The 21,025-nt window shown below is 48.9% G+C and overlaps 1 pseudogene across 1 annotated transcript in view; it reads left to right on the forward strand.

Annotated features, from left to right (window-relative positions):
• Positions 1-21,025, forward strand: part of LOC308165078 (fibroblast growth factor receptor-like 1) — a 38,019-nt pseudogene that overhangs the window by 2,462 nt on the left and 14,532 nt on the right. The window contains exon 2 of the transcript in view: positions 18,792-19,064. The product of the transcript in view is annotated as a fibroblast growth factor receptor-like 1 (transcript). The remainder of the gene's footprint in view (positions 1-18,791; positions 19,065-21,025) is intronic.

A 21,025-nucleotide genomic window follows, 5' to 3' on the forward strand; every position in this document is an offset into this window, starting at 1 on the left:
CGTGTCACATTTATCATGACCGGTAAAGTTAGATAACAGCGTTACTCTACAGCCAGATATACAGGACCGTACATGGAGTTACAGTACGTTTCCCTTTTAAAACTTGTTCTGTTAGTTATTGAAGAAGGCCCGTGGTCTGCTGGATCGAGTTCTCTCCCAGTTATGAAATCATGTGACCCCGCTGTATCAACTCCACCGTTTGATGTCCAGAGATAAAAAGGCTTTTGATTAGAAACATTTTGCTTTTATAGAGAGAGACTCGCAGCTGTTAAACGATCCCTATAAAACATAAACAGTCGATGATAACATCTTAGACAAATGCACATTAAACCCGACAGGACTTTTTGACATAAGTGTGAAAGAAAAATAAGGGTTTTATAGCGTTATGTCAGCGTTTTAAACTTTTCCAACACAGCTTGGTGGTAGACGGTAAGTGAGAATGAGCAGTTAAAAAGTCTGCTGCTGTCTGTCACCATATCTGATCGTTCTGTACATCTGTTGCCTTCTCCTCTGTGGTCGGACTCCTGCGACCTTACTGGGTATTGATTCCTAGAAGCCCCGGAGCCCCTCTCTCCTCCTGTCCCCTCCTCTCCCCCCCACCTCCCCCCTCTTCCTCCCACCCCCCCAACAGCTGGCGGAGGTGCGTAGTGATGTGTCCCAGTAGAGCTGGTAATGTGGTGACAGCGATGGGGACCGCTGTGCTCTGCTGGCTGTGGAATGCACCGGTCTGGACATGTGGACCTGCTGTGTTCTACTGAGCCACCAGGAGAATGAGAGGCACATAAGGCACACACACACACACACACACACACACACACACACACACACACACACACACACACACACACACACACACACACACACACACACACACGCACACACACACACACACACACACACACACACACACACACACACACACACACACACACACACACACACACACAGAGGCACATAAGGTGTCCCTAGCACTTAGTAGGACACGGCACGTGCACACACACACACACACGCATGCATGAACACAAGCATGAACACAAGTATCCTCACATAAGCACACACACACACACACACACACACACACACACATGCATGAACACAAGCATGAACACAAGTATGCACACATAAGCACATGCACACGTGCGCACACACACACACACACACACACACAGTTATCAGCTAGCTGGTGTGTGGCAGTTGGTGTAGTGTGTACAGGGCCTGTGATTTGTCTTGATTTCCAGTGTGTATGTTCCAGCTTCATGTACAGATTTCAACTGTTGACAAAATGTTTACTTATCTACACCTCTCGAGCCATCTGGTGTAATTTAGCGCCTACAAACTTTCTTGCTTTGCAACACTTTTCGGAAAATATACATTTTATAGGGAGAGTTACCTCATGGTTTTTATAACAAGAAGGTACTATGAGATAAATTGCATGCCAAGGGCCTTTAAAATCACAAGGCCATTTGGCTTCCAGACAATTTTCCATTTCCTTTAAACGTAATGAGGCTAGTTTCCCAGTAACCAAATACCCCAAAGTCCTCTTATTTTATAAATACGGCCCAAATCGACAGAAGGTAATGGCACAGTGGTGTTCTGGCACACGAGCCCAGCTGGAGAAACAGGGGGAGGGAGGGAGAGAGAGGGGGGGGAGAGAGAGAGAGAGAGGTAGAGAGAGAGGGAGAGAGAGGGAGACAAGAGAGAGAGAGAGAGAGACAAGAGAGAGGGACAGGGAGAGAGAGAGAGAGAGAGAGAGAGAGAGAGAGGCACTGGGGTAGTGCTATAAATCTATGTCTTAACTCTTGTCCTTGACGAATCCCCACTGCAGATATAAAACACTAGAAATGAAGAAATTAAATCTGTGTTGTCTCACTCCTCAGACGTGCCAACGAAATGCCATCGCCATGGGCGGGAAAACTCATTTTAAAAGCACAAACAACAACCTCCCCCTCCTCCTCCTCCCCCTCCTGCTCCTCCTCCTCCCCCCTCCTCCTCTTCCTCCCCCTTCCCCTCCTCCTCCTCCTCCTTGGACGACCGCCTGACACACCACCTCTGACCTCCTGAGGGCTGCTGAGCTTCACCACGCCAATTTATGACCAAAACAACAACCAGTGGCTGCTGTCTCCCTCACACATGTCTCCCTTGTCTCTCTCTCTCTGTATCTCTCTCTCTCCCTCTCTGTATCTTTCTCTCTCCTCTCTCTCTCTCCCCCATGTCTCTCTCTCTCTCTCTCCTCTCTCTCTCTCTCTCTCTCTCTCTCTCTCTGTATCTCTCTGTATCTCTCTCTGCATCTCCCTCTCTGTCTCTCCCTTGTCTCTCTCTCTCTCTCCCTTGTCTCCTCTCTGCATCTACCTCTCTGTCTCTCCCTTGTCTCTCTCTCTCTCCCTTGTCTCTCCTCTCTCTCTCCCATCTCTCTCTCCTCTCTCTCTCTCCCTCCCTCCTCTCTCTCTCTCTCTCTCCCTCCTCTCTCTCTCTCTCCCATGTCTCTTTCCTCTCTCTCTCTCTCTCCCTCTCTCTCTCATTCTCTCTCTCCCTGCATTTCCTCCTGTTTATTACCAGTGTAAAGCCAGAGGAAGTGAATTAAGTTAATGTGCTGTCGTTAAAACAAGGCATGAGTTGACCTTTACCCCCGCCCACCCTTTTCTGAGCACTCCAATAACCCCTATTTACCAAGTCTGGGTCCATTTGCGGAGAACAATGGGTGGATTATTACGTGCCGTGGGTTCCCCTGGTCAGACATGGCAGCAGTAATTAATTTTAAGCACTCCCCATCCCTGCAGACTGGGCTTGTTTGCCGTCTATTAGAGCTCACTGCAAACCAGGGGCTGGTTTTACTGAGGGGGGGGGCTGCCATTTAGAGGTGCGTGAGAAGGAATTACGAGGGAGAGAGCAGCGTGTTGTGTATAAGACATGGTGTGTGTAGGTGCGTGTGCGTGTGTAGGTGCGTGCGTGCGTGCGTGCGTGTGTGTGTGTGTGTGTGTGTGTGTGTGTGTGCGCGTGCGTGTGTGTGCGTGTAGGTATGTGTGTGTGTGTGTGTTCCGAAATTGCCCTCCGAAATTGTTCTGTGGGAGAAGTCATGATAATGAGATATCCATGCAGAGAAATCCAAATTGAACATCCCAGAAGAAGTCTTTTTCTCTCTCCAACTAAAAGTACCACTACTGATAGTATTATTACTGCTACTACCACAACAATTATAGCTGCAACTAGTGTTACCTCAGAATCTGAATTTATTGAAGTACACAAGAGTAAGACATCTTTGGCTTTGGTTCTTCAACATTAGCATTGCAGCAAGACACAAACTCAGAATAATAGAGTAAAGTGAAATAAAGTAAAGTAAATTAATAAGAAAGTTCCTCTACACAAGGCTGCCTCTGTCATGTCTCTGAGAGGGAAACAAGGTGTCTAAGTGGACGTGGAACAGGAAGGTGTCAAACTTCACCCCTCAGAGAGAGAGAGAGAGACAAGGGGGGGAGAGAGGAAGAGAGAGGAAAGGGAAGCTGTAATAAGCAGCCATCATGGAGGTCAAGTTGTGTTTGCGTTAGCGGGCCATAATCCCTGAGAGCAGCACTGACTGCCTCCTTTCACCGAGGCTAATGAGCGCACTAATTAGCATTCTGATGGAATGTCAGCTATTTACACATTGTCTGTCTGTCTCCCAATGCGTTTGTTTGCCATTTTCAGCTGTATGTAAATGTTGTTGTGAAAAGTGAACGTGTGAATAGGATTTTTCTAAAGTCAGGCTAAACGTGCGAAGGCTTATCTGGATAGAGTTGTCATTTGCTTGGTGGGCCGTTTGGCTGTGGCTGTGGCTGTGGCTGTGGGGGTGTTGGTGTGGGTGTGGGTGGCTGTGGGGGTGTGGATGTTGGTGTGGGTGTGTGGGTGTGGGTATTGGTGTGGGTGTTGGTGTGGGTGTGACTCCAGGCCACACACAATCTTCCCAGCAGGAGGTCTAAACATGTCAGACAGACAGGGTTCACTTTGCCATCCCACAGCCCAGACTGACGTCATAGAACTCCTTTAAAAAGTCTTTAAAAGTGTTTTTTTTTAAAAGAGCTGAAACCTTTCAAATGACTCTTGTTTCTTTGGTTTGGTTGCTGTTCGATAGTATGACTAAATTAGATTAGATTAGATTAGATATTGAATTATTGTAATACATTTCATGACATTGGACTCAGAATCAGAATTGCTTTTATATTACATCACAATGTACAAGTACAAAAGAGTACAATTCTTTGGCTTCAGTTCTTCAACATCGGCATTGCAGCAAGATACAACATCACTATAATAGAGTAAAGTCAAATAAGTCAAATACTGCAACACTCCAAGCATGCAATGTAAACATAGGACCATGGCACAGACCATGGGAGAGACAGACAGACAGACAGACAGACAGACCAGTGGACAGACAGACAGACAGACCAGTGGACGGACAGACAGACAGACAGACAGACAGACAGGCAGGCAGGCAGGCAGACAGACAGACTATGGGACAGACAGGCCTTAGTCGAGGGACAGAGCCCTGCAGACCTTACAAGTGACCTTAACATAACATGTCAACCTCGCAGTGGGAAGTGTTTATCTTGCGCAACCCTCCTTTCTCAGCCTCCCCCCCCCTCACCCCGCCCCTCTGCTCTCTCTCTGCTTTCTCCTCTCTATTTTCTTTTTTTTCCTTTAGAGGAACGGACAGAGCAGCAGAGAGCTAGAGGGCCCCCCCGTCCCCCCCCCCACCCCGCCCTCTGTGTTTCACAGCTGTTCTCTCAGTCACTCGGACAAACGAAACGTTCAGAATCTCACCCCCCCCGCCCTCCCTCCTCCCCCCCTCGCCCCCTCAACGGGAGACAGACACTCTTGTTTTCCTGTAGATTTTAACATGTGGATTTATGCTGAGGCCTGAGGGGGGGGGGGGGGGGGGGCAGCTGTGGACAAGGCAGATGTCAGCACTCCCACCCCCCTCCTCTCCTCCCTCTCTGCCCCCCTTTACATTTTTTTCCTCTCTCTCCCCGGCTCTCTCTCTCTCTCTCTCTCCATCCATGTCCCTTCCTGTCTGTCTTTCTCTCTCCATCTCTCTATCCCTCCATCCCTCCATCTCTCCAGCCCTCCTATCACTTATCTGGCATTGAGGAGCCATAGGAGCACAAAGTGTACGAGCAGCATAATATGTATGTACAGCAGGTGAAGCTGTTTTCTGTCTCCCAGTTAATGGATCTTGATCCAGTTCTGGGCCAGGATGGTGGTTTGGGGGGGGGGGGGGGGGACAGGGGGGTACAGGAGGGGGCGACAGGATACTAGCTTCTGGAGATTCAAGGATATCAGGAGGGATATTCAGGGCTGAAATTCACCGTAGCTAGCTAGCGTTGTTGCGGTTGAATGAGTTACCTTGGTTGTTGTATGTTGACGGTAATCCTCATCTGATATGAAGCCATTCAGAGAAATCTTAACCGGGGCCTACTACTACACATGTTTAGACAAGTTAAATCTTCCCATTGTTCTGTGGCCGGATAGAAGATGTTTTAAACCTTAGAAACTTTATCTAGCTCATCTTGTACTCTTGTATGTTGTGCTTGTCACAACCTGCGTGAGTTAAAAAATGTTTTGCTGATGAATGTCTTCTCGAGGTTTACATGTACAGTATATGTATGTATGTACATACGTGTGTGTGTCTGTTGTGTGTGTGTGTGTGTGTGTATGTGTGTGTGTGTGTGTGTGACAGAACAGAACAGAGCTCTGATAGTTAGGCCACAGGCCAGAAAGTGCTGTTTCGACAACGTCGTAAAACCTCTTTGTCTTTTGTCTAACAGCTCTCTGAACGTTCCCATCGCAGTGATGTAACATCACACATCCATAAATCTATTTTTGTCTTGTTTTTTTATTTTCGCCACTCCTCTCTTCTCTTTTCTCTGAGGTATTCATTGGAAATCACCAGCAGTCCTGACTCCCTCCCCCCCCCTTCCCGCCTCCTCCCTCTATGTGTTTTGCTCTGCAGTTAAAAGGTTGATTGAAAGTTATGGTGGCAACAGCGCTGGCTGACTGGGCCTGAAGAAAGCCGAGCCAGGAGATGGCGGGGGGGTAACGAGGCCTGAATGAGGCCTTCGCTGCCACCACCGTACCCCCCTAACGCCCACACACCCCCACCACCATACCCCCCTAACCCCCCCACACCCCCACCTCTCTCAGTTCAACTCTGATGAGCATCAATACGACCCCACATGGCTTTCTGCCTTTTTCACTTCTCTCACTTTTGTCACTGGGAATTCTTTTGATGGAACTTGGAAGTTCCTGCATGCCAGTGTTTCTGCCAACTGTATGTGGATAACAAGAGTAGAGAGTATAACCTTTTATATAACAGTATAAGCCTTTATATTCCGGTATATAGCCTTTATGAATCACTATTTAACGGTATGTCAGAAGTTATGACGAAGGTGGAGGTTGATGGCTACGAGAGCGGAATTTGTGACAGTTTGAAATGCTACGCTAATTCAGTTTGAACTGCTATATTTTTCAACTCCAATCTTTTTCAAGAATGGACTGAAAGAAAGAAAGAAAGAAAGACAGCAGCCAAGCTTTTACATAAGAGACATATTTTAATGCAGTAACGTTTGAGGTGAATGGAACAAAAATACAGTACGTCCCATTGAAGACTGGGGAGGGAGGACAGGAGAGGGAAAAATGGCTCACAAGAGCTAAGAGTATGATCTGTCATATTTTATAGCGGAGCTACTGCTGTACTAGACTGGAATTCAGCACCATGCAGTGAAACTGATTTGATTTCCTCATGCACAGGGACTGAGAGTTTGGGCCTTGATCCAGTTCTGGGCCAGGATGGTGGTTTGGGGGGGGACGGGGGGGGGCAGGGGGGGACAGGATACTGCCTTATGCTGGAGATTCAAGGATATCAGGAGGGATATTCAGGGGCTCAAATTCACTGTAGCTAGCTAGCGTTGTTGTGGTTGAATGCATTACCTGTGGTGTATTAGCTTAGCATCACCGGCAGTTTGTTATCGTCATCTTCCTAGCGAATGCTTTTGTGCCGCCGGGTCACTTTGGGTCAGAGACGGTGTGACTCCGCACGTGAGGTGGGTGGATGAGGCAGACAGAGGAAGGAGAGAGAGAGAGAGAGAGAGGGGGGGGGGGGAGAGAGAGACAGAGGGAGGGAGAGAGACAGAGGGAGGAGAGAGGGAGAGAGAGAGACAGAGGGAGGAGAGAGAGACAGAGAGACAGAGGGAGGAGAGAGAGAGGGAGGAGAGAGACACAGAGGGAGGAGAGAGAGACAGAGGGAGGAGAGAGGAGAGAGAGAGTGACAGAGGGAGGGAAGAGAGAGAGGGAGACAGTGGGAGGAGAGAGAGAGACAGAGGGAGGAGGGAGAAGAGGGAGAGAGAGATGGAGACAGAGAGAGAGAGAGAGAGAGAGAGACAGACAGACAGACAGAGGGAGGAAGGAGAGAGAGAAGTATAGATGGAGACAGACAGCCTGGCAGACAGAGTCAGACAGAGCCCAGTGACCCTGTGTAAGGTGACCCGGTAAAGCGGTGTACAAATTGTGCCTGTGAAAGGGCGGGGACCTGGGCGTAATGACGGGGGCAGAGGCCCCGCGATGACAGATTGATTTCAGACAATATTCCTGGGATTGTCAGAGAGGCCCCACGGTTGTCACTAAGAGCTTTGCCAACTCCCCCACCCCCTCTCTCTCTGTCTCTCCCTATCTCTCTCTCCCCTTCTACTGCTTTTCTCTCTCTCTGTCTAGTCTCGTCTGTCTCTCCCCCCTTTCTCCCCCTCTCCCCCCCCCCCCCCCCCATCCTGTCTGAATCGTCCCATTCTACTCAGACACTGTTGCTACATCGCAGTCTGTCAGTCAGTCGCTCTCCTCTCATGAAAAGGCCCCTGGCTGACAAAGGCTCTGGTGTAGAGCTCTAGAACGCTTTAACGTGTCCATGTGGAGGGGTGGAGGGGTGGAGGGGTGGATGATGATGGAGGGGTGGATGAGGGTGGAAGGGTGGATGATGAGGAGGGGTGGATGATGTGGAAGGGTGGATGATGTGGAGGGGTGGATGATGTGGAGGGGTGGATGAGGGTGGAGGGGTGGAGGGGTGGATGATGCCAGGGGAGGAGGAGGACAGACCATGGCACCCTGGGTCACCCTTCCTTCCACGCTGACACCAGCTGGACTCCATGTGACCTCCCAGACACACTCTGGTGGTGATGACAGCACGTCTGTCTGGGTCAGCTCAGCCTTGTTTAAGGCTTTGGTGCTCAGCCTTGTTTAAAGCCTTGTTTAAGGCCTTGTTTAAGACCTTGTTTAAGGCCCTGGTGGTCAGCCTTTTTTAAAGCCTTGTTTAAGGCCTTGTTTAAGACCTTGTTTGAGGCCTTGTTTAAGACCTTGTTTAAGGCCTTGGTGCTCAGCCTAGTTTAAGGCCTTGGTGCTCAGCCTTGTTTAAGGCCTTGGTGCTCAGCCTAGTTTAAGGCCTTGGTGGTGCTTATTTGGCAGTCAGATTTGGCTGTTCACTTACAGAAAGAAACAGTTGACCTTTCACCATAGTAATAACTTACTAAGACACAGTTGCAACTTACTGCAACACCATATGCTGGAAAATGACGACAAACTGGCCCAATCAGATGAATGCAGGTTGAATAGTTTTCGCCTTAACCCACTTTGGAATGCAGAAGAGGGGAGAGGAGGGGAGGGGAGAGGACGGGAGGGCAGGGGAGAGGAGGGGAGAGGAGAGGAGGAAAGGAAAGGAAAGGGGAGGGGAGAGGAGAGGAGAGGAGAGGAGAGGAGAGGAGAGGGGAGGGGAGGGGAGGCAGGGGAGGGGGGGCAGGAGAGGCAAGGGAGGCGAGGAGAGGAGAGGGGATGGCAGGGGAGGGGGAAGGGAGGAGAGGGGAGGGGAGGGTGTGGCAGGTTGGCCAGAGACACCCCTATGTATTGACGGCCAGGGGCCCGTGAGACCCGGCAGCCAATCAGCATCGAGAACAGCCAGAATAACAGACAAGTATGTTGTCAGCCGTGTTCTCTGAGGAGGAGGGAGTTAAAGCCTAATCTGCCAGGAAAGACTTTAATCTTTAACCCACCTCGGTATGTAAGGAAGGTGGACAGAGTGACGTGCAGATTAATGAGTCTCTATACTGCCACCTAAACCCCCTGGTTTGTGTGTGTGTGTGTGTGTGTGTGTGTGTGTGTTTACATCTTACATTAGTGCTTCATGTTTAGTCCAAAACATATTATAAGGACAGCAATAAACAGGTGCACATACAGTGGGAGGGAAATAAGTATTCAACACACTTAAAAAAAAAAAAAAAATCAAGATTCAGATTTAAAGACTGTCTGTCTGTGTTGAAGAACGGGGCAAAATCCCACCTGATCACTGTGAGAGAAGCTGTCTTGAAGCTGTCATTGGAAACAAAGGCCACCGACTATTAAATAGATTTCAGTTAGCGTGTTCAATCCATACTTCTTTCCTGTGTCATTCCCCTTTATTGCACATAACCTTTTGGTGTGTTTGAGTGTTACAATTTCTTTAGCTGTGTAGTTTTATTGAGTTAATACCTAAATACCAACATTTCATGTGAATAGCTGCAATGGGAATATGTTTATTTATTATTTCCTCCACTGTATGTACCCCCCTGCCATGAGAGAGAGAGAGAGAAGGAGAGAGGGAGAGAGAGAGAGGGAGAGAGAGAGGGAGAGAGAGAGGGAGAGAGAGAGAGAGAGGGAGAGAGAGAGAGAGAGAGAGAGGGAGAGAGAGAGGGAGAGAGAGAAAGAGAGAGAGAGAGAGAGAGAGAGAGAGAGAGAGAGAGAGAGAGAGAGAGAGAGAGAGAGAGAGAGAGAGTCTGTTTTCCTGTGTCATGTGCCAGGGGCTGATCCCAGGCCAGGGAGCAGGGTGTGAGATTGTTGAGATTCCTGGTTACTGCCGCCTGGGCCGTCTAATCCCCCCCTCCTCTCCCTATGAGCTGTGTGTTAAAGGAGCCCCCCCCCCCCTCCTTATGTGCTGTGTGTTTCCCCCCCTCCTCTCCCTGCCATCTCAGCCCCCTGTTGACTTCCCTGCCCTGCCACTCTCTAAATCAACCCCTCTCTCCCTCCTTCCTTCTCTTTAACCCTCACCCTCCTCTACTTCTCTCTCTCCCAACTTTCTCTTCCTTCCTTCCTTCCTCCTCTCCCTCACTCCTTCTCTCCCCCTCTGTGACCCTCTCTGTCTCTCTCCTTTCCTTCTATCCTATCTCTCCCCACCCGTCTTTACCCCTCTCTTGCCTCTCTCTCCCTCTTCTTCCCTCTCTCCTGATAAGTGGCCCTAAGCACACACTCTGCCCTGCCTTAGCCTAATGGAGTGAGATAAACCTGTAGGAGTGCCACTCACTGTGCTCTCCTTCTGATGGGCTCATGCCGGGGGCACTTAGGAGGGGGGGGGGGGGGGCATCTCCCAGATGACCCAGATGACCAGCCTGTAAACTATAAACAAGTGGATTTTTTTTTTTTGGGGGGGGGGTAGAATTTACTGAAGATATTCAGCAATGTGGTGGTTATGCCCAATTATCTTGAGTTGAAGAAACATGAATAATCTCCGGATAATTTCCGGGATACATATGACTAATGAGATATGATTGGTCCATGACTCTGGGTCCGGTTGTTCAGCAGATTAGAAGCTATTGAATTGCGTACATTATGCTAATGACCTGCGACTGTTACTTAACTTAGTAGTTATATAAGGCAGTTCCTGGTCCCTGTGGAGGTAAGGTGGACCCCTACTCTAGCACACACACACACACACACACACACACACACATCCACACACACACACACACACACACACACACACACACACACACACACACACACACCTCCCCCCTCCCCCCCCTCACACAGGCAGCTGTGGCTGGTTGGTGGAAGGCATTCAAGCCTAATGAAATATAGCGGCTCGGAGTTCAAAGGCGCCCCAGTAGGCCCTGTTAGCGTCGGCCCGCGTGATGGAGATGTTTCCAGAAGCTTTATGACGGTGGAGTAATTTCTGCCATTATTTTTTTTTTCTTCTTCTCCTCCTCCCTCTTCGTTTGATGCTAGTCGGCAGGAGCTCGACGTTGTTTTCCGGAGGAGGCATCATTAGGGCGGGAAGCAGATCCACCAGCAGCGGCGTCTGTCATAACAGCAGAGGAAGCCAGCTTCTGTTGAAGCTTTGAAGTCCAAGGCAGTTATGCTTTAATGAATTTTATACAACAGTTAGTTCCGACCAAGTAATTTGATTGGACAAGACTAAGAGGCATTCCATGAGTGCCGATATACAGTATGACACCACTGGGACTTTTAACTATATGTATCCCTCCACCGCACAGGTGTTCTATTAAATGACCGTTAATTAGACTACATTAATGGTTGTTATCTATCAGATTATCTGTCAGTGTGTTGGTTTCAAACAAAGATGGATATATTTCCAAATATAACATTTGAGTTGCACAATAAATGGAAACGTACAGATGAATGTACACGATATAAAGTAGCTAGCCTGTGGATTTTTAAATTGTGTTCAGGTTACTAGGCAACAGTCCAGTTGAAGTTCAGTTGCCGAACTATTTTTTGTTGGCGGAGCCAAAATAAATGATTAAATAAACAAACAAATCATAATCTGTTGTCGCTTATTACTGTTAACTAATAAATGTCGCTGTAGAACTGTTGTATAAAAGCAATATCACACTCGAGGTCGTGCTGTTATACTGAATATCAGCACGGCTGTGATTGTCTTCGGTACTCGGCTGAATTTGAATCGACGACCGTTGATTAAATAGATTGACGGGAGCATCTCATTCTCTCCTCTCCCTCCCTCCCTCTCTTCCTCCATCTCTCTCTCTCTTTCTTTCTCTCTCCCTCTCTCTTTTGCCGGTACTTCTGCGTTTAGTCTCTCGTGTCACCCAATAGCTCGTACTCCTCTACCGTTTCCCACCAACTGAAGCCCGCTTGCTATTCAGCCCCCCCACATCAGATGGTGATGTTGAAGAAAGCCCCATTGTCCACCCCGCCGCCAGTCATTTGCCTGGTCCTTATCTATTGATTGGGAAAGGAGAGAGTTGTTGGAAAATAAAAGGTATTGATTACCTAAGAGGCTAAGGTTGAAGTAAGTCGGGCAGGACGTCTGGAGGAGCGGGGAAAGAAAAGACGGCATTTTCCCCTTTTTTCACCCTCCGCTGCCCCACCTGCTGTCACACAGCAGCCCCCTCTCTCTCTCTCTCCTTCTGTATGTCTCTCCCTTTCTCTCTCCCTCTGTCCTCCCCTTTCACCCCATCACTGCCCCCCACCTCCCTCCCTCCCCCCTCCACCCCGTCTCTCTCTCTCTCCGTCACCTGGCCCTCTCCTTCTTGAATCGCCGGGGTGGCGCTCTCACTCGGATTCGCGATGTTTATCTCTCTCCGCTTGTGAAATGTATAGCCGGCGGTTTCTGAACAGTAGCGCTGGCCTTTCACACAACCCCCCCAGCCGCAGCGACGGCCTCACCTTTCCCTTTCACACACCCCCCCAGCCATAGCGGCTGCCTCACCTTTCGCCTCTTCCCCAGCCCCGCCAGTCTCAAATAAAGCCACTGGTCCCTGGATTCGGTTTCTGGGCTTTCATGTATTCTTCTTTTTTCTTTTTCTTTTTTTTTCTTCTTCTCCCAACGTCCACCTTTTTCTTTTCTCCTCTGTTTTGGCTCGCTGGCAGGGCTGTGTGTGTGGAACATGCTTTCCCGCTGTTTTCTCTCGTTCGTTCTCCGTTTAGGGTTTAGTGGGGAGCGTGAAAGCGCCCCTGGGGTTTGAAGAGACGGATGGTAGAATGATATTTCCTTGGGAAACCGTAGGGAGGGAACCATCAAACAAGCTTGTCTCTACCCGTGACACTGTCTGTCTGGGGCAGTTAGAGCCCTAATGCCCCCCTGCCCCCTCCTTTCTCTGTCTGTGAAGTGGAACGCTCCTTTGAGTAAACAGACAGGCAGAGCTGAGGGAAGGAAGTCTTCTCTGTGGAGATAATTGAGAATGTACACAAGCACTGATCCAGTGGGGCGGCTGTGGCTCAGGAGGTAGAGCCGGGGTCTAATGATCGCAAGGCCAGCAGATCGACGATTCAAACCCCGGCTGGCCACATGTCGAGGTGTCCTTGGGCAATACACTGAACCCCAAATTGCTCCCAATGAGAGGCCGGCTAGCAACCGGAAGGTCGCTGGTTCGATCCCCACCTCAGGAGGGAGCTGTGTGTGTCAACATCAGTAGCACTGCCGCCCCCTTCCCTGATGAATGACAGAAGATATTGTTGGTTTTGTTTGCTAGTCATTGTGATGACAGGGTGAGTTCACTGTGACATAGCTGCGTCCTGCGTATGTTTTTACTGTATTGCGTGCATCCTTTAAGAATCCCGGGCTGTGGTTTGTAGAGACCCAGGTGTTCTCTATTGTATCGTCTGTCAGCAGAACAGTCAGGCCTTTATTGATGTGTTTGCAATGAGGAGAAAGGCCAAAGCGTTTGGTGGAGAGGAAAACATGCATGTACACATCATTACGAACCCACAGCATTACAAACCCACATCATTACAAACACACATCATTACAAACACACAGGTGTTTTATAAAAAAGATGAAAAATGAATCAAGGAAAGAAGTTGCCAGCACATCTGAACATCACTAAGGGCCTGGTGTGTGTGTGTGTGTGTGTGTGTGTGTGTGTCTGTCTGTCTGTCTGTCTGTCTGTCTGTCTGTGTGTCTGTGTGTCTGTGTGTGTGCGTGTCTGTCTGTCTGTGTGTGTGTCTGCGTGCGTGTGTGTTTCTCTTAATGTCTTATTTGCGTTATCTAATTTCCTGGAATGTTTTCTCCATTCGCTCTGTTCTCACAGAGTTAAATCAACAGTTTGTTAACCCCTCAGAATGGTTACTGAAATGAGCGATGATATATTTAGCCCCCGAATCACAAGAATGCCCCTTGTTGAATGCGGCCCTTTCTCTCTTAAAATAATCCATCACCAAATTGAGCAAAGAAAAACAGAGCTAATTCTGTGAGTCGCCAGTCCTCTCCTCCTCCTCCTCCTCCTCCTCTTCCTGGCTATGAAAGATTCCTTTCACACACGCGACGGTGGCCTAAAATAAGTCCCTCACCAAATTTTGCAACACGGGAAAAGCCCATATGGTCATGGGTACTGTTTTCCATTCTCAGCAGGGCTTCTAATAATGGTAACCGTTTGCGTAAACACTCTCTAATACACAACCCGGGTTTGTCGTGAATATTCCTTCCTGTTGCTTATCATCACACATCAGCTGATGTTACTTATTGTCTAGTTGTGAGCATTAATAGAACAATAACGTGTCTGTGGTTGAATTGACGTCAGGAAACGAAACAATCGGATCTCTCTTGCGAAGGGCCTTGAGTGTGATTGAAGAGTGTCGGCTACGTGTTTCATCTGAGCCTTCAGCCTCAAGGTTGAGGAGGATCCTGTCCTTGAGGAGGAGGAGGAGGAGGAGGAGGAGGATTCCTGTTCAAGTCATGCATACGGCACAAAAACACTTATTGAGATATTCAGACGATAGCCTTGATTTCAGCACCTCTCCGTGCCTTGTTTTTCCAAAGAACATCAAAGGTTATTCTTCTTTTTTTTTAAAGCAGAGTCGGGGGGAGAGGAAATAATTTGTTGTACATTCCAGACCCTCGGTGTGGTCCTCTGAGCTCTCTCTTACTTTATTAACTTTAGAACAGCCATGGGTGTGAGTAAAATAAATGTTATATCTTTGCACTCGATCAGATTTCAGGACCCTCCTTTCATGACTTTTCCTCGATATGTGCGTTCTACCTTACATTATCCTTACATTTTCAAAATCACATCAGGATAAGCTAGTATAAAGCTATTTTGCAGTTTTTCTGTGTAGAAGGCAGGCTAATTTACAAGCCGGCCAACTAGTGGTCGTTGTGTGCAAGTAGCAGCTTTCCATTGTAAAGACTATGGTCATTTGACCCCCGAGGAGGCTCTTATAGTAGGTAAAATAGACACGGCTGTTCTAGTGTTAACCCCGACACTGAAGAGCTGGAGTGCTCTATTTTGAGTGCCTTCTCCTCTCACAATGGTGCAGCACGACTATGCTTCACACCTCCCCTGTCCCGTAGCCTACAGTACACACACACACTCCTTTCAGACTAGATGATCTCAACCCTCAAGAAAAAAGGATTGCTGGGTTCGTAAAAAACCTGACCGCAAAGTCTTTGTTTTCTTAGGCAGCTCCCATGTAGAGTTAATGCCCTCTGACAGTCTGATCCTGCCAGACTTCCAGATATGAAAGTGCCTTGTGTTCACAGTCGCCGTGTCTCTCTGTCCACGGGTGTGAATAAGTAGCTTCGCAACTCGTGTCGTGAACGACTTCCCACACAGAGCCTAAAACCGTACCCGGTTTCAAAGCGACCGAGGGGAGGAAAAGTGAGATGTGTGGATGTTTGCACAGGGGTTAGTTCAAGGGGGGTCATTACGTCCATATGTCGGGGTACCTACAGCGTAAGTTCCAGACGCAATTGGCAACCCTCCCTCCCTCGCCAGTCTCTCTTTTCATCTCTTTATTTGTCTTGCTCCGACTACTATCCCGTTTCCTTATATTTTTGTCGGTTGTTCACTTTGCCTCCAGCAGCGTGACAGTGAACAGCAGACGGTTAGCCACAGTTAGCTCCTCCGTTCCGAGGCTGATTGCCGCTGGATAAACACTCATTAGCTTTATGAGTTAGCGACGCCGTGGTGTGATTGATGGAGTGGGGGGGGGGGGGGGGGGGGGGGCGGGTGCTAGCTACGTCTTTTATGGCCCGTGACCTCTCTCTCCGCGGCGGTGGTGGTGAGGCAGACAGACAGGCCACTGAGGAGGAGAGGGAGCAGAACACTGGGCCTCTCTGTTCTGCCCGGCCCGTAGCGGGGTAGCGGTGTAGGAGGAGGGGAGGGGGGCCAGCTGACTGCGGTTAGGTTTTTCCCCGCAGACATAAACAGTGACACTTACAATTTCCTGGGCACGCTTTGGAACAGGAAGGCCATCTTACAGAGAGGAGGGCAGAGCAGCCTGCCGTGTGTGTGTGTGTGTGTGTGTGTGTGTGTGTGTGTGTGTGTGTGTGTGTGTGAAAGTATACAGTGCAGTCAAAGGATGTTACACCCTTTTATCCACCTCCTCTGTGTACTGTGTATAACGTAAATATACAGTATTACAACGTAAACACACAGTATTATAATGTCAAACGTATTGTTCTCTAATGTATTGAAGTCACACACGTTACAATGAGCAAAGGTCTGAGGTCCACCTCCTCCAGGTCTGGTACCAGTAGGTCTGGTCCAGTAGGTCTGGTCCAGGTCTGAGGAGGTCCAGGAGGTCTGAGGAGGTCCAGTAGGTCTGGTACCTGCAGGGTTTAGGAGGTCCAGTAGGTCTGGTCCAGGTCTGAGGAGGTTCAGCAGGGTTGAGGAGGTCCAGTAGGTCTGGTACCAGCAGGGTTGAGGAGGTCCAGTAGGTCTGGTACCAGCAGGGTTGAGGAGGTCCAGTAGGTCTGGTACCTGCAGGGTAGAGGTCCAGGTCTGGTCCAGTAGGTCTGGTACCAGCAGTCTTGAGGAGGTCCAGGTCTGAGGAGGTCCAGCAGGTCTGGTTCAGGTCTGGTACCTGCAGTTGAGACACATCTGGTCGCAACGTGACCAATAAACAGCCAGATGGAGTTATCTGCCCCTCCCCCTCCTCCTGTGTGTGTGTGGAGAGAGGCTTTGTTTATTTGCCCTTCCCATAGTTTTTAGTGACTGCTACCAGACTGTCCATTTGTAGTGAGAGACAGGGTGTGTGTGTGTGTGTGTGTGTGTGTGTGTGTGAGAGAGACAGACGACTGCTACGGTGCGTTGAGTTAGTATTGTCTTCATGTTTCCTCTCCTCTTTCTTCTTCCTTCTTCACTCCTCCCCTGTTCACGTCTTGTTCTGCTCTGCTCAGTCTGCCTCTGTTGGGTTCTGGGCCTAATAAATAGAAAAAAATTCTTCCTTCTTCGAGCATTGTGGCTGCCAATGGCACCTGGTCCTAGCATAGATGACTTTCTCCTGCTCTGATGATGGATAGATGATTCACTTGCTTAGTCAAATGTATTTGTTGTAAGTCACTTTCGAATAAGGCGTCTGCTAAATGCCAAAAATGTCAAATGTAAATGTAATGGTGTGTTCTGGTGTGGTGTGTTCTGGTCAGTGGTTCTGGTGTGGTGTGTTCTGGTCCAGGGTCAGTGGTTCTGGTGTGGTGTGTTCTGGTCCAGGGTCAGTGGTTCTGGTGTGGTGTGTTCTGGTCCAGGGTCAGTGGTTCTGGTGTGGTGTGTTCTGGTCAGTGGTTCTGGTGTCGTGTGTTCTGGTCCAGGGTCAGTGGTTCTGGTGTGGTGTGTTCTGGTCCAGGGTCAGTGGTTCTGGTGTGGTGTGTTCTGGTCCAGGGTCAGTGGTTCTGGTGTGGTGTGTTCTGGTCCAGGGTCAGTGGTTCTGGTGTGGTGTGTTCTGGTCCAGGGTCAGTGGTTCTGGTGTGGTGTGTTCTGGTCTGGGGTCAGGTCTGGTCCTGGTGTCTTGCGTCCAAGCCCGGTCCTGCAGGCCTCCTAAGACCCTCCCAGGGTGTCTGAACCGCTCCACTTCACCACTTCTGAGGGAGCAGAACCTGAGCCAATTAGGAGCAGGGAGGGAGGGAGGGAGAGAGGGAGAGAGGGAGAGAGGGAGAGGGAGGGAGGGAGGGAGAGAGAGAGAGAGAGATCCGCCCCCCCCCCCCCCCCCCCCCCCCCCGCCCGCTCTCTTTGATCTCCAGCACGCCAGCCCCAACAACCAGAGCCAGAACCTTCTACCCTCTCTGTGTAATGGATGACATGGCCGGTCCAATTATTACAATCTGGTTTCAACATCTCTGGATAATCAGACCAAGGGGTGACGAATTACCCCCCCTTGCCCCCCTCGCCCCCCCCACCCCACCCCCTTCCTCCTCTCTGCCCACATCCCATCCAAGTGTTTACGCTTCATTTCACCTCAGATTAATTGATTTTAATTCAGTTCAAACCAGAAGTACAGTATGTTTTAGATTTTATGTTTTATCACATTTACAGTTCAGACATTTAGCAGACGCCTTTATCCAAAGAGAATTACAACATTCGTAACAAGTACGTTTGTCTAAAGTAAGTGAATCATCTATCCATCAGTCATCGTAAGGGAAACACATCTATGCTATCACCAGGGGCCATGGTAGAGGGAAGAATTTCACTTTTTTCACAGAGAAGAAATTGTTGGAGAAACAGCATTATTATAACTTTATGGATTATTATTGGAACTTTATGGATTTCTGTATTTTCTGTTTATGGATGCGTGTTAAATCTTTTCATTGTGGTTTAAATTGAAGGGGCGCTTTACAACGTACTGTACATGCAATGAATAGTTCAGCTCATTGATTGTGTGTGTGTGTGTGTGTGCGTGTGCGTGCCTGTGTGTGTGTGTGTGCATGTGAGTGTGTGTGTGTATGTGTGTGTGCGTGCATGGGTGTGTTTGTGTATGTCTGCGTGTGCGTCTGTGTGTGCGTGCCTGTGTATGTGTGTGTGCGTGCATGGGTGTGTTTGTGTATGTCTGCGTGTGCGTCTGTGTGTGCGTGCCTGTATGTGTGTTTGTGCCTGTATGTGTGTTTGTTTTCTTTATTTTGTTTTGTTTATTAGGATCCCCATTAGCTAGTCTTCCTGGGGTCCGACACAAAAATCATATTTGGACAATTGTAAACATTGTATACATACATCATAATAACAAAAGAAAGGAATCAAAAATGAAATAAATAAATAAAATGTGTCTCTGTGTTCCTCCAGGCCCCCCCCGCGTGGCAGAGAAGGTGTCCCAGCGTCAGAGCGTGCGTCTGGGCAGCGCCACGCGGCTGCTGTGCCCCGTGGAGGGGGACCCCCCGCCCCTCATCATGTGGTCCAAGGATGGACGGAACATCCACAGTGGCTGGGTCCGCTTCCGCATCCTGCGGCTGGGCCTGAAGCTGAAGGAGGTAGAGGCGGAGGACGCCGGCAGCTACGTCTGCAAGGCCACCAACGGCTTCGGCAGCGTCAACATCAACTACACCCTCATCGTCATCGGTGAGTAGTCAACATCAACTACACCCTCATCGTCATCGGTGAGTAGTCAGCATCAACTACACCCTCATCGTCATCGGTGAGTAGTCAGCATCAACTACACCCTCATCGTCATCGGTGAGTAGTCAGCATCAACTACACCCCAGGCTTCGACATTAACGGTTGCCCGAGTGCCCGGGGGAAGTAAAACATTTGCTGGGTTTGTTGCGACACTGCTGGATCCTGGATCTGTGTATCGGTTTGCAGGAAGAACAATGGACAGCGCAGGCACCAGACCAGACTAGATGATCGTGCAGTGAAGATATTATTAAAGCGTACGCGCCTGTCCACGTGTCTGTCGATCAGCATCTTCACTCCACGATAACTTCACTCTCACTCTCTTCACCCTCATCGTCATTGGTGAGGAAATTAATGTGCTCTATACTGTATATAAATATGGCCAAAATATAAAAAAATGTGGCAGCCATTTTGAAATGTACATGGCTAACAGATTTTTTTCCAAAGAATGACCCAAGAGGTACACTCAGTAAGATGTTGGTGCTTTTAACGATGTTTACCTCATCTGCTACACTAGTAATGTATATGACATTCAGCTGATTCTTTTTTTTTTTTTTTTAAGTTACCTTTTTCTGAGTGGGGCTGTCCCACTCATATTTGTATCGAGATAGAGACATTACATTTTTGGCATTTAGCAAACGCCTTATTCCAAAGCCACTTACAGTCGATACATTTGACTAAGCAAGTGAATCATCAATTCACCAGTCGTAGCAGGAAGAGTAATCTAGCTCAGGTCAGCGGCCATTGGCAGTCGTCGTGATAGAAGAAAGAAAGAAATAATAATAATTATTAAAAAATGTAATAGACACTGGAGAAACAGTACAAGGGGGGAAGTAGAAATATTAGGAGACACAGTACAGGGGGAAGCAGGTGTCTCAGGAGACACAGTGCTGGGGGGTAGTAGATGTCTCAGAAATGTGAGTAGAAATGTTTTCTATAGTAATGTACAACGATTTAGTTAGTAGTTAGACAGTCCTTCTCGCCCAACATCAGTGCCTGACCTCAGTAATGCTCTTGTGGCTGAATGGAAAAGCAAATCCCCAAAGCAACCATATTCTAAAATCTAATTGAAAGTCTTCCCAGAAGAGTGGAAGCTGTTATAGCAGCAAAGGTGGGACCAACTCCATATTAATGCCTGTGGTTTCGGAATGAGAAGTTCAACAAGCACATCTGGGTGTGATGTTCGGGTATCCCAATACTTTGTCCATAGAGTGTATGTTTGACAGGCCTTTAGGTTGAGGTGTGAGTGGAGCCAGAGTAGCGCTCCTTGGTGTGTTTACACGTGTAGCGCTGGGGAGAAGCGTTTGCTAGGCCACGTGACATCCTTCAACCCTGAGGCCACCTGTACACTGACGCAGCGCAGGAAGCACACGCGTGTGTGTGTGTGTGTGTGTGTGTGTGTGTGTGTGCGCGTGCGTGTGTATGGTGACAGAGCTCAGGAAGCATGTGTGTGTGTGTATGTGTGTGTGTATGTGTGTGCGTGCGTGCGTGCGTGTGTGTGTGTGTATGTGTGTGTGTACGTGTACAGTGACGGAGCTCAGGAAGCACGCGTGAGTCAGAGCTCGTAATCTTCCCGCCAAGGAAGTTGTTTCAGAGACACAGGGACATTTAACACATTTAACACATTTAACACTTTAACCCTCTCAGTTCAAGGTCTTGTCAACCTGCAGATGTTCAAACATGACACCGTTCATATCGCCGTGGTAACCGTGGTAACCAGCGGAGACGGGGGGCTTTAGAGAGGGTTTAGGAGCTGATCCACCCTCAGCTTGGATGTCTCTGCTAGCCTCCGCTAACCGCTAACGTCACCAGCAGCATCATGGGATACTGTTTCATACGGCTTCATCCTCCGTGACTCAGACATCTGAGGTCTTATGTCCTCGCCTCTCCCCCAGGCTAACAGGCTA

Source organism: Nansenia antarctica, assembly GCF_963989245.1.
Source record: "Nansenia antarctica genome assembly, chromosome: 1".
In the NCBI taxonomy this organism is placed as follows: Eukaryota; Metazoa; Chordata; class Actinopteri; order Argentiniformes; family Microstomatidae; genus Nansenia; species Nansenia antarctica.